The sequence below is a fragment of the Scophthalmus maximus genome, chromosome 20 (assembly GCF_022379125.1).
Source record: "Scophthalmus maximus strain ysfricsl-2021 chromosome 20, ASM2237912v1, whole genome shotgun sequence".
In the NCBI taxonomy this organism is placed as follows: Eukaryota; Metazoa; Chordata; class Actinopteri; order Pleuronectiformes; family Scophthalmidae; genus Scophthalmus; species Scophthalmus maximus.
This window is the reverse complement of record NC_061534.1, coordinates 15215155-15229512: the sequence shown is the minus strand read 5'-3', so window position 1 is coordinate 15229512 and position 14358 is coordinate 15215155. Positions and strand designations below refer to the sequence as shown.

The following is a 14358-nucleotide window of genomic DNA, read 5'->3' as shown; positions in this document are numbered from 1 at the left end:
TAGATGATTTTCTTGGAATATACTGCGATAACTTTACCATGGGATGCCATTACCAGCATTATGGTAATGAAGTGCTGTAGTCAAATGAACCATAATTTGTAGGGTTATGAAAGTTAGCAAATCTCAAGTTATACTGGTGTCAGCTTTATTAAGTTATTTTAACATCAATCTATAGTTATTCTTATCTGTTCGCTATGAGAGTTTACCAAAGGGTGCATGATGGATGCTTATTTTTGGCTTTTATCTTTGTCCTTTTTTGTTAGATAAGCAAATTGTTGCTGTTAGATCTGTCATCTACCATCCACTGGGATCCAGGCGCTTGAGTCCTAAATGACAAGGTATGTGAGGCATCCCATTCATTTCATGTTATTTACTATGGCTGGGATAGAGTTGTTTATATATTGCCAAAGTGACTCTAACCTCCAGGTCACACCGTCATAGATTTGGGATGTTATTTTGTGGTTTGTTTATTTTTAGCAGTTACTGTATGGGAAACATTAAATACATTGGCACTGTGCTGAATGTATTATGGGATTAGTGTTTTGAATTTAGATCTACATCTCTTTCTCTTAATGCAAACATGTCTATATGAACAGTGTTGTGCTGATGTGATGTCAAACATTAATCAAACTCAAACAAGAAACAACAAGAGTGCCCCACCCTGTTCTCCTGGAGGCCAAGAGACATGATACACCTGCCAAACTAGCTCTGTGCACAATCGGCATCCGATTTCACCCTAAAAAGGTCAGGAAATAACCTCCCCCAGACCACTTTCTTCGTTCAGCCCACTTTCAAAATATTTCTTGTCTGACCTTTATCCAACATCGCAACTTTAATACATAAAGCAGCAAAGATCAACATATATGTGCCTTATGTAATGTGAAATTGGCAGTATAATAATTAATATGTTCTTGGGTCTTCTTGTACAATTGTCCCTTAACCAATGCAAAAGGTAAAAGCTCTTTCTGCAGCTACTTCAGTTAAACCCCCGTCGTTCAAGGGGAAGGATAATCGTTTTTATTGTGATGGTTATCCACAAGACAAAGTAATGAGCCTTCAGGAACTGTGATTTTGTGAGATTCACAGGCAGCCTGAAAGTTCAAACCTGACAAAAAATGCCTGTCCATGCCAAACAAGGAGAACAAAAAAAAGTAAGAAAAGAACCTAATTTCTGTCCATGCAGGCCGATCATTATTTAGTCAAACATATATTGCCTGGGGTCACACAAATGTCGCTGCATTTGGATAACTGGATTATTACATTTTACCATTTGGCCCATGTGTACGAATCTATAATGGGACTATAGTGAACACATTTGAAAATGTCTACACAGTCCACATAAACCATGAAGTGCCTTTGTCTCGGGCACACTCTGGATGTTCATGTCTTGTGACCTGAGTAGTGAAGACGACAAAACGGAATGACAGGCAGCATGTTGTGTTAAGACGCTGCTACCTGAGCCAGTTTTGTCTCTTGGCTTTACTGACAGGAACAGGTTTGCTTTTCGAAGTTGAAGGATTTTGCTTTGTCTGAAGTGCAGCGTTTCCACATTTACTTGTTTGACTACTTGTCTTTTCCCATAAGTCACAACCACGGTGTTTGCATAACTTTCACACTGCTGCAGGCTTGATTGATCTACATTGGATGCCTGGATCTAAACCAACGTCAACATTCTAGTCTCGCATTTCCAAAACTGCTATTATTCTGTCCTTATTAGGGATTTATTTTGACTTCATAAATGAACACCCAATTACACAGGGGCAGAACCTTGATGTACTGCAACATGATAATTATTGGGCTATAACATGTGCGTGCACTTTCAGCATACATGCCAATTTAACAACTGTCACACCCTACCATTCATCCACACATTGGTAGTGGTGAGTCTAACAATTTCTTTCATTGTATATGAATACATTGCAGATGACAAAAAATGTTTCTTTTTTCACCACATTGTCTGTTTTTTGCCATACAAGAATATGTCTGCCTTAACTGTTTTCAAACACCTCCAGCCTTGACTGCTGTTTGTGGTGATATCTGAATTATCCACCCTATTAACGATATTTCTTTAGATTCCTCCTGTTCATTCTGTGTCACACTATCCTTTTAATTCACAGAAATAAATGTATTTTCAAAATCTCAGACGTATTCCTAGTTGCTCCCAGGAAGGGGATATTTTTGTGTCCTCTGACCTGGCGTTAAACTTGATTAGCTGACAGTTTTATTACAACCTTTGTTGCCTGATAGTGAATCGGTAGTTAAAGGATTTAAATTTGTATGACAGCTTTATCTAGTGGTAGACATTATTTATGGATATTTATGTCACAGGTGCGCAGGTGGAGTCTTGTGTTTTCTCGATGCAGGAAGAGATTTCTGATGGTAAAGACAAGATGGAGTCGGAATCCTTAATTTTCTTTCTCCAGAAACAAGCGAAAGAAAACAAATTACTTGTGCATAACAAAATTAAAATAGTGTAAATTACATAATTTCACACTTTGTTTTCCTTAATGCAGAGGTTCTGTGTGTTTTATAATCCGTGAGAAAAATAATCGCTTTCATCAGAGGTCCCTCATTTATTTATAGATAACCATAGAAATATTTGATTTATGAAGAACATGGACTATTTTCTGGATGACAATAATCTTCTAAATAAATTAATAGAGAGGTTATATTTGTTAGTGGGACCCATCTTTTTGACAATTTTTCATTGTTAATCGTTTTAAAACCACAGTTCATGAGCAGACTTAATGAGTTTACCAAGGGATTTGGGTATTGTTATCTATTTTCATATTGTCCTGTGAGGTTATGCAATATGACCAAAATCATTCCATCACCATTTCCAGATATTGATAAATATCGTTAGTTGTTACTCATACCTTTTCTCGACCCTGTTAATTGGGGCTATTTCCTTGCCGTTAGACGTTATCTCCTCCCATCTTTGTGATTGTTCAGATGTGCCACAGACAAAATCCTCCAGCAAAGTTTGATTCTAGGCTTTGATTTGAGCACTTTACAGTAGCTTTTTGGCTTTAACCTGTAGCCTCACTCCATACTGTTGAAAGGATTCTTGCGTCTGTGGTAAAGAGGTTAGTGGTGTTTGAGTCTGTTGTGGAGACCAGCCTGTGACATCATTTCCTTATGGTTTTATGGTTGTGTCTGACTTTTAATACCCATGCGACAGAAGAAGCCCCTCTTTAAGGTATGAGCTCCTTGCTTTGTCTTGGCTGGTCAGAGTCCTTCCCCTGTTCTGAACTACCCCCTTCTGTTCCCCCTTTTTTATTATTTTTTGTGTTGCCCTCATGCAAATTTCCAGTCTTCATCTGTGCCATGTGGAAGAACGCAATCTCAATTAATTATTTTTTTCTTATATAAAACGATAAGAGCATAATATAAAACAATGGACATTTTGATGTATATCCTGATATCCATCAGCTCATTTCTCCAGTAGGCAAACAAGGGTCATGTGGCAGTTGTCTGCATGGATACATGGCTCTGACCTGAATGTGTCTGACCTGGTTATTGACACTTGGCAAACTACATCTCGCTCACTCTGTCTTTCAAGCTCATATTGACCAAGAGACAAGCAACTGTATCTGATACCTAGTCCTGTATCGCTCTTCACTGCGTCGTCTTTTAAACATGGATATCACTTAGAGCGGTTTTAGGAACTGCTTTGAATGCCTAATGCAATGTCAATATGGTACACACATTTTAGAAGAATTGTTCATTTCAAGTAGCACACAAAGCAAAAGCTGTGTTTAGAGTTTAATTTGCAATTGCCTTTCATGTCCATCTTGCAAATTTATTTGTATCCATTCTTTTGCTTTTTCCATTGCTCGCCATCTGTTGGAGTAGCCTAGATTATTAGCCCTCCAGGTCCTCTTGAGTTGGAAACATGACAAGCAACATTGGTCTGTAGCACATACTTGGTTCACTGTAAATAGTAATCATCTGCTTCTCTTGCACTTCATGGTTCAAAATAAACTGTTACACTCAATAATATATCTGTGTATATTCAAGTGTCACGTGGAACCGATTTAGACATAGAATGAACCAAAATGCTTTTCGCATACAGTTTTTTTGTTTGGTCTGTCACATGCTGTACATCAGTAAAATAACATAAAACCTTATGCAAATTAGATTCAATGACATTCACATTCAAATATATAGCCTGCCCCTCAGCTTTACATGAGCGGCCCACTATAATGTTTCGTATAATATCCATAATGAGGTCAGTATGTAACTGTTGTGGCTGGAAGATTTATGAGGGGTTTCGACTGCCTCATCTCAAGAAAGTGCAAAAATTGATGTTTAAAGACAGTTTTCAATCAACAGAAGCATTTCACAGACAATGGTGGACATGAATAATGTCAACATGAGATTGTGGGTGTTTTTTCTCACAGTAATGTGTTTTTTGTTGAAAAAACTGCCTGGGTGTATTTTATTTGTACCATATATCATAGTTAACACTGTCACAACATTATGCATCAGGAAGGCTTTTACAGGTTGTGAGGAGATGTTATTAGCAGCTGCTGTACCTCTCGTGCAGTGGATTATAATTGCCTCCATTAACAAGATTGTTTGGCTGCTGAAGAGCGCCATAAACCTTAATTGGTTTGGTTCAGCTCACTCATGTCAATTTATTGTTGTGAGGATTGATGTAATAATATGTTACTATACAAATAAAATGCCTATATCCTTTTTGAAGATGGCAGATATTTGTAGGCAGCCATGTTCAGGTGACATCACCCCAGCAATGCTGAGTACTTTGAAATAGATTCTACTCCATAACCACTGCAACAGTATTAATAAGTGCTGGTGTCATTGTTGGAGTCTCCTCTTTGGTCTCTCCTTCGTTGACCTGGAGAAAATACTACAGACCATTTTGAACAACTTCTCGCCTTTAATACATAGTGTACAAAAGTATTAAAATGTAAATCAGCATCTAGCAATTTTCCAGTAATAGGTTTCAGTAAGTATGATTATTCTATTAACTGTACCAGACATTGTCCTGCACACATTCTACTGTGGAATGAAAGTTTTTCTAACTTCATTCAACTGGCCTAACAACACAGGACATACGTTTTCAAGAAGCTCATGCTTTTCTGGGCTCAAAATTTCTTGCATTGACATTGAAATAGAGGGTTGACGTCAAGTGTCAGCTGTGGTGAACTTGTCTCACAGGATACCTTGTTGTTGCGCATCTCAGCAGAATTGTCGTCAGCCGTCCTGTAGTCAGGAAGTGGCTTTCAGAAACACAAGGCAGTAAAAAAAAAAGAAGGTATCAAGACAGGCTGTGGCTGTAGTTCAGATAATGAAACTTGGTAAAGAAAATTATTCTCTTAAGAGCAAGAGGAGGCATTCACCAACACCTTGCTTCTAAAATATATGCAGTTTGATTATGTATTATGTCATGAAATATTTTATGCATTGTGGAATCATTATCACTTTGGTACATTTGTATCGTTGGTAAAAAATTCAACACCGATTGTCACAAAGAGTTAAATAATGTAAATATGTTATTTATTACGCTTATTAAGCTAAATAAGTGGCCTATCATAATGACCTATCTTTGGTACTTGATGACAAGTAAATAGTCACGTCAACCTTCCCCATAGTCACAATTATTTCCATACTGTAGGTATATTATCTTCAATTGAGGACACAGTGAACAAAGAAAAGATGCAGAAAGTTTTGATTTGTTGTTTGATGAGCCCTCATAGATGCTGTTCAGTGAACGACTGGGATGGAGTGAATTACTAATACTGACATTCTAAAATTCCACGGGAAAATGGACTCTTGTGTCTTATTTGTGTAAATGATCTTCATTCATTCCTTCATTCAAGCTGTTCACATGTGATTACTCACCAGTCCATTCATTAGAACACATGGCACAGTTGAGCTGGGGGCATTATAAGGCCTTTGGTTGAGCCTCGTCATAATAGACTGTATGACAACGCTTGACAAAAAAACGAGGATAGTGGCATTAGTTAACTGTACGCTTTATCATCTCAACAAAAAAACGTAAATTCCTGTTTGAAGTTGGTGATGTCATGTTAAGAATTATCCTTAATTGGAGCAGATGTTTTGCTTAAGTACCCTTCTTTGATGTGCAAACTTATTTTCACTACATATTGGCCTTTTAATTATTTTTACAAATGCAAGTTGCTCAAGTTTTTTTAAATTATTGTTTATCATCAATGTGTGATTAGCATCCATATTTAAATATATGTAAGAAAGATCCAAGCAAGCTAATATTAGTGTTCTTAAAATTAAGCCCATTCATTTTCTTAAATCTTAATCTCAAATAAATCTTCACCAAGCATTTTGGGGTAATTGCTGGAAGTAGTACCTTTTTATTGAGCCATGGACTCTCTACATATTTTCTACATATTGACATTAGTGACCTTCATGAATTGTAGCATAGTCTGTTACCAGCTTGTGTGAAAGGTCAGAAGATTAACATGCTTATTAATCATCTTGTTACATGCGAGGAATGACATAACCGTTGGAAGTGGACCAGCTTAGTCTCTGTCGTTCTCCGGGGGATCCATGACATCTCCGTAACCTCAGCGCTGCAAATATGCCTGCATTCATTTACCTCAGGTCCATCTGTGTCTAAAGAAACAACCTGGGAATTATTCGGTAGAGTAATTATGATAGTCATCTCCCAGGGAATTGAAGAAACTCTCGATTGAGAATATTTGAAATCCCCGGCACCATGAGCCAGGCTGAGTGTGCTGAGTAAAAAAAAAATGGTATAAAAAAACTTTCAAATGCACCTTGAGTTGGTTTTATGTCATAAATCACAAGGTTTGTCCCAGCAGTTTGGGAGCACACACTTTTGCTTTCTGTATCCTGGGAGGGTGGGATGTTAACTTTGCCTTTTCAGATGGTGAAAAATGTTTGTTGCATTTTCCTGTCTTCCTTTGTATAGTCCTATTTATGTTGGCTATGTAATCATATTGCTATAGTGACACAAATGTGAACAAATACATGTATTCATTCTTAATGAATCGTTACAGACACTACAAGTGTCTTTGATGTCACTGAGGTCAACAGTTCCACTTTTCAACGACTGAGGGATGTTGCAATGTAGTTTGTACATTTGTGAGTTAAAACACAAAGCCTCGGGGCTCGCTCCAACACAAACATTAACATTTTAAACAAATAGCCAAGTGTACTTAGACGGGTTGGGTGTGCGTAGTTGTGCGTCATGGTGCGTCGGAGGACTGCATGGTTAAACACAGTATGTCCATGGTCAATACTGGATATTATAGTAATGGTTAAAACAGACAGTGGCTTGTCTTTCAAAACAGTATTCCTTGTGTTATTATTATTGTGTGATTATTCCTAAGTCTTTTGAATTCAAATTTTCAACAGTATTCTGTTGTCCTTTAGCTGTTCATTGTGTTAATGTGTTCAGTCCCATGAAAGTTTCAGATAAAATACAAAAGTTTTTCAAGAGTTTCAGTGTTAGTATATATGTACATATGTATGAGGCCCAGTGGCCTTGTGCTGCAAACGTTATATCCTCCATGTTATACTTTACATGGAAATATGCAGATAGATGCATGTCTCATTGTGACAATGGCTTCAGTCTATTGGAGCCAGTCTGCTCAGAGTAGAAAATTGGGAAGATGCTGTAAAAGGCACTTTGTCCTCGTCACATATCAGATTACTTACCCTCATTTCACCATGAATTCAAAGAAAACAATCGTGGTTTTGTTTTCAAGAGTCACGCAAGACTACTGAGAACTAAGCACGCCGGTGAGAACCAAAACCAGAGGGAGAGCGAAACTGGAACTTCAGGTTCCACTAAGCTGCAAACCCCCGCTACGGATACAACAGGGTTGTCTTTCTATCCCTTTTTCAGATGTAATTCCAGCCAAAGTTTCCTGTTGTGGAGTTTTGTATTCATGGATTGAGTCCTGTGTGTAGGCAACAAGGCCAGTTGTTGTGTGGCGAAGACGACAGCATGTTGACTGCCAGCATTGGCAAAATAAGATATGCATCCATATGCACATGGATATGTTTTTAAACTATGCCAGGCAATAGTAGAGTTGGAGAGTATGGACTGCGGAGACATGGATCTGCATGTCTTAGTCAGCTGCTGAGCTGTTGTCCCCTTAGCGCAATAGCCCACTGCATTATTGAGAAGCAGCAGTTCTCCTGTTGTGCCAAATGGAGGTGAATGTGACGCTGTTAATGAGGCCCAGAGGAAAGACGACCACGGACTGTGTCTTGTACTCAGCTCCTCAGTTTAGAGATTTATCCACCCCTCTATGTGACTACAGATATATTTCTCAAAAGAACTTATAATATGTGTTTCACAACACTCAAGTGTGAATCCAAATGCCTTAAGTAATAACAGTTCATGGATAATAGAACAAACTTTCATAGTAGTTTTGGATGTAGTCATTTTCCTGTTTGTTACGTGAACTTAGATCCTGTCGTGTCATAATTTGGGGCTGCAATTATTAGTCTCCTGTGCAAAATGTGCTTCGTCATTCTGCACTGAGCACTTACTTTCGTTACGGAGCATTAAGTAATTATTCTAACTTGATGAATCACCAATTGAGGTGGTAGGCCATATTGAAAAAAATCTTATTTCGATAATTTTTCATATTGTAAGTATTATTTATTTTCTGTGAGAAGTTGAGCATGACAAATGTACCATATAACATTATACAACTGCTGCTGTATAATGCACTTTTATAAATACAACTGCTGCAACTGCTACAAATGCCTTCGGCACAGTTTGCAGCGCACGCTACTAGCTGCTTCTTGTCGGACTTTAAATAATCCTCAGACGCTTCTTTTAAACAATGTCCTTGAGCCTTGGGCTGTGTCCCTCGGGACGTCTTCTTCAGTAACGCTGTCGCTTGAGTTAACATTTCCTGTCGTAATTTTCTCTTTTATCTCGCTCTCACTACCAACGGTTGGATGTGCATGCTGCAGAAGCCCTAACATGAACAGAGCTGCTGCCGGCTGCTTCTGCTACGCTCTGTGCTGTGTGTGTCAACCTAACTTGACTGTAACTCTGTAACTCTATTCCAGCCACATCATTGGTTCAGCACGGCACTATTCTCATTATCATTGGCTGATCGTGTCATAAATTTCTATCGAGGACAAGTTATTTCACGATAATTATCATTATTGTTTTATCGCCCAGCCCTACAGAGTGGTATCTTAGTGTGTTCATGCTTTACTTGAATTGTAGTAAAATATGCCACATAAATCGTGTGTAACAAGATATTTGATCATGTTTTAAACAAGAAAGTGTTGGTGTTTGAATCCTTCTTGGATGCAGAGAGCATCTCCATTGCGAAGTAAATGATCCCATTTGAATGGAGTTGAAGCTACATACCGTAAAGCCAAGAGTTTCTCAACCACTGGGCCCTCTAGTGGCCCGCAAAATGTTTTCAGTTTGAAGTTCACTTAAAGAAAAGAAAAAACGGGGGGTATTTTTAAAAACGACGACGGTGGCATCACTATTTCACCCTAAAAATGTTAAGTGTGCATAGATACAAACCAGACTTCATTAAATGTGGATTTGTCAATGGAGGTGACGACACAGAGCCCAAAGCCCAATGTGTGGCTTGACGCTCTCAAATGAGGCGTAGAATATAGAAGATTAGCCAAAATAATTTTGCCCCTGTCCCGTTGCAAGTATGAATAGCTCGGCTTTGAAGTAGAAATGGTTGAGAACCCCTGGTATAGCCCACTGGCACCCCACCCTGCATTGGGAAGTGACTTTTCCTTTCCTCTTCCTTCGCAGATAGCCATTCCATGTGTATCCCACAGACTCTGCAGGTAATGTATGTTTTTTTGGGCATTGTTTTTGTTGCTGTATAAAATTTCAGCTGTGGCCCATCAATCCCGTAACAGTCCCCTGCAATCTGGATCAAAAGCTCCTTTCATAGCCCACACTAATCACATTCTGCCATATCAACCAGACAAGTGCTATTTGCTATAAATAGCAAAAGCTACTCGCTACTGTCAAAAGCTGCACTCGCGTTTTCGCATTACCCTCTACAAATGTGCGTACACAGACACAACACAAACAGCACCAACTGAGTGTTGGTTATTTTATGTCCTCTGAAAGCTCCACTGGCTGGTTATGGGCGTTTCACCAGCTAAGTGAGTGAAGTCTAGACAGACATTGGAAGTGGACTTTCTGAAGCAGAGACACATTAGGAAGTGCTAATTCATTCCAAGATATTCTCCTGGATAAACTTAAACAAGGCCAGAGTGGAAGGACTAGACGGTCTTTGGGAAACCCACAGACGTGTTAAGCATGAAATAGTGTAGTCTAATCATCTCTATCTGTTTCTTTCAGAATTTAACTTTGGAGCCTATACCCCTCAGCTCGTCTATCCTTTGTCAGTCTGTAACTTTCAAATAAGCAGTTAAGCAAGCTCAGCTGTGCCTTTTGTGTATGACTCTAGGGGTCAGAGAACTGATTCTACCCTCAACCATAGTCACTATAGCAACAGCACTGACCAAGGAGGCACTTGAGTTACAGGGAGAGGGTTGTGACAGGGAGGTGGTTTCCTGGCTCTGAATGGAAGAATAAAGTGGGAATCTGTGACAGGCCCAGTCCTCTGGACTGTTTCATTCACAGCTGCACAGAGGAAGCTCCAAGGGTCATTGTCAGGCTGTTGTCACGTCTCTACCACTCACACATGTTTACATTTCTGAATAAGTACACCTAGTGTTTTTTTATGCTTTTAACAATTTCACCACAATAAGGCCAAGCTCTTACTAGCACACATTAGTAAATGTGCTGCTTAAATAAGTAAGCTAGGAGAAAAGAAAATCTTATCTGAGAGCTTAACATGTCTGGAAATCTCACTGCATGTCTTGAACTTTCTTAGTGAAAAAGTCACAAGCTATTGATTGACTAAAGCTGGGTGGGTGTAGGCAGTCATCATTCCAGTAACATGTAGGTCAGAGGATAAGCCTATCTATGTTGTATGCAGTGCGGTTCTCATTACTGTGCTGCCCTCCAGATTACTCGTGGCAGAGCTTCAGCCAGAAAGACAGACAGCCTAGTACTGCCATGGTTATCCGGCCCATTTCACTCTCTTTGTTTTCCAAAGTAAACAATGCAAACACAACACATTATTAATGGCACAAAAGAACCAAATAAACATTGTCACAAAGGTAATGGGAGACAGATAAGAAGCATGAGCGCAGTACTTCCCTCTATCATCTGGTGTCCAGCAGTGAAACAAATCCTGGTACATCAACAGTGTGTTATACAAATGTAACAAGGATTATGCACAGTCTACAAAATAATGTTGAGACATGGATCTGTTGCTGCTGTTGTATGCTGCTGGGTATTAGAATCCCCTGGCCTACTGAGAGCAGTCGAATTTCCCCCTGTAAAAATTGTTTATTTTGAATGAACCCGAATTGTCTAAGCACTGACTCTCAAGGTTATCATTCAAGGTCGCCTGTTTTTTTACCACTTGTCTTTACCTGGCATGTTGACAGCATTGTGCAACTACTTGCCAATTAGTTTTTAAAGTGTTTTTGTTACGGTCAACAACCTACCTGTAAACACCAAACCAACAGTGTGTTTGCTCATCTCACAATACTTTCTGACTCCCCCTGTCACAGGCTCTTTTGTTTCTTCTGGAGACAAATTATTAAAGACATGTCATACAATTTTTTTATAATTGACTTGCTAAAGTCGGGCCAGCGTAAAATTGTGAAAGTTTCTATGTGATCAACATAAAATAACTTGCCCATCATGCAAGATGTGGCTCATTGATGTATTTGTGGTAGGTTTGGGGTTTTGGACAGCAATGGTGCTTTATGGCTCAGCACAGCTGTCTCATGAGAGTCGTGACAACGGAAGTCCAAAAATGTTTGCACGTCACCCCTATGTAGTAACTCCCTGTTTTTGTAAAAAGTGAAGTAATTTTTTTCTTAAATGCTTTAATGCACATGTTGATTTGATTCAGAGTTGCTGATAATATACAATCTGATTATTTAAACATCTTACCCTTCATAAGTGCAACACAGGCGGTCTATTGATCCATTCTGCTGCTACTCTAATGAACTGCTGCTCACTTCCAGGCCTATTGAGAGGCTCCATGATCCGCAAATACTGGAAAAAATGGTCCATTGGAGTGAACAGAGTTTTCGCGCCTCTCATTAGACAGCTCTGGCTCAGAGGAATAAGATTCATCCGATTCTGGATTCTCAAACAATTCTTCTCAATAGAATCAGTTAGTTGTTGTCAGGACTTGTGCTCAAAGTTACAAAACCAGGTAATCAATGCTCCGCTACTGCCAATTCCTCGGTTTATGGCCAGATATCGAAAACTAATGACACTCCCCTCAGCTTGAACTGTAGTTAGCAAATGTTAGAATGCCAACACCTTTCGATGGTAAGCCTGACAAACGCTGGCCCCATGTTTTAACACCCAGCGCCAAGCATAACGACTCGTTTCTTGTTTCAAACTGACACAGTTGTCATTGTCCTGCCGAGCGCCAACGTTGTTTAACCACAAAATGCACCTGCATCCGTATGCTGTAAGTGGCTATGGGTACGTTTGTCCTAAAGTGAGGCACGGTATGCAGACTTTTTGACAGTGAAATGTTGCCCCGTGATAGCAATGCACCAACAATTAACGATTAACCAACAAACATGGTCTGCAGTCAGTAGTGCACTATTTCTGCTATGAAGACGCACTATCAAAATACCTGCCTACATAGGCAGGTACACAATGTGCGTACACTGGCATGCAATGAGCTTTGGTGGAATTTTGCTGTTGCCATTGATGATCTGCTCGTACACTTACACTTGGCACATGAGCAGTTCTGTTTTCTCTCCAGAGAAGCGTTCTCTCTTACAAATTCTCTATTATAATAGCAATACATGAAGGTACAAGTGAACCAACAGTCCGTCTGGTTTATTGCATGTTACGCATGCTTGAATGAGAGAGTAAGCAACTCCCTTTTTTCAGACGTTAAACTAGAAAAATTGGATTTGGAAATGCCCTGAATGCACGAACGCCATGTGCTGTAGCCCATGCCCTTGAGAGCCCGTAGTCTTGTTCTGTAATGTAGCCAACATTTAGATTTTCTGGTCATTTCACATCAATAGGCGTAGTCTTTAGGTGTCACATTGAATTCTTCTTCTGCTTTAACATGTTTAGCACATCCACTCTTCTGTTTCTTGATTTGCTCTTACTGTTGCCCTATTAGTATACCTATCCCCAAAACCTTTCTCATTATCCCTTAATCGACCCTTTCTTCTAAATTGCTTTTGCTTGCAAACCTCAAAACAACCTACAACCACCCCGTACTCCGTTAACCCATATCCAATGCAGTCCTCCCTCTCCCCCCACCCTGCATAGCATGTGTCATTTATACGCTCGGTGCTCGTTACTCAGGGTGAATGGAGCCTAGCCCTCTGTCACCCCCTTTGCTGATAGACCAGATTAGTCACTGTATGTATACAGTACATGAGCTGCCTGCTGCTATAGCAAAAAAGTGTGTGGGAGGCTGAGAACCTCTTGGTTGTGCATACTTCATGCGAGTGTGGGCATGTTCATACATGCACTCATTTTTAATGAGTTTCAGATAGAGGGATGGCTGACTGGTCCTCCTCTGTCGACTTTGAACAAATCTGTTGTTCCCTCAGGAAACAATTTTTTTTTATTTAAATGAGATTGAGAAGTATTTGGTATGTGTCTCCCTCAAGCTCAGTTGGATATTATTTCAGTTCCATGACTCACATCGTCGTGGGCTTTCAGGTCATATTTTGAGCATTCCCAAAAATAGCCACTATAAAAAATAGCCATCTACTCTGCGGTTTCCAGAGAAAGCACCTCTACGCCACGTACAGACGCAAAATATGTACAGTACATCTAATAGCACAGATGAATACAGCTAACTACATTTCACAGAGAATGATGTGTAGTGTAGTTCATTGTAGCAACTCGTAACACAAACATGTGCTGGTACCCACATATGGGCAGATTGTGTGGGTGTGACTGATGGCGTGGGTCAAGGCTATCACAATTTTACATTTCAGTTAGACAGTCGGTAAGCGAAGGACTCAGAGATTATGTGCTCTTGCGGCGCTTAGTATAAGACGAGGGGGAGGAAAAGTCACATTCTCTACACGGTCCACCGAACAAAGCCTCTGTTGACCAGAGCACATTCCATGGTGCGTGTTGTACTGACCTGAGACTCGAGCTATAATAAAAAAAATATATACAGATCCTTGTAGCTTAGATTTAAAGGACATGTTTACAACTCCCTTCCCATCCGCCCCACTAACTCTACCGTCCAGATGGGCCGAAAAGATTCTCTGGATTTTATGTCATTATTTTTG

At 39.6% G+C, this 14358-nt stretch overlaps 1 protein-coding gene across 7 annotated transcripts in view; it reads left to right on the top strand.

Annotated features, from left to right (window-relative positions):
* The window catches only part of erbin (erbb2 interacting protein), a 54581-nt gene that overhangs the window by 10381 nt on the left and 29842 nt on the right, over positions 1-14358 (top strand). For 3 of the 7 annotated variants that reach the window (XM_035607793.2, XM_035607789.2, XM_035607796.2), the window contains exon 2: positions 264-338. The exons of 1 other annotated variant lie outside the window; for it this stretch is intronic. The gene's annotated coding sequence lies outside the window, so the exon portion shown is untranslated. Of the gene's footprint in view, positions 1-263; positions 339-9781; positions 9817-14358 lie in introns of all 7 variants that reach the window. 3 more of the 7 variants (XM_035607791.2, XM_035607790.2, XM_035607792.2) reach the window with 2 other exon arrangements.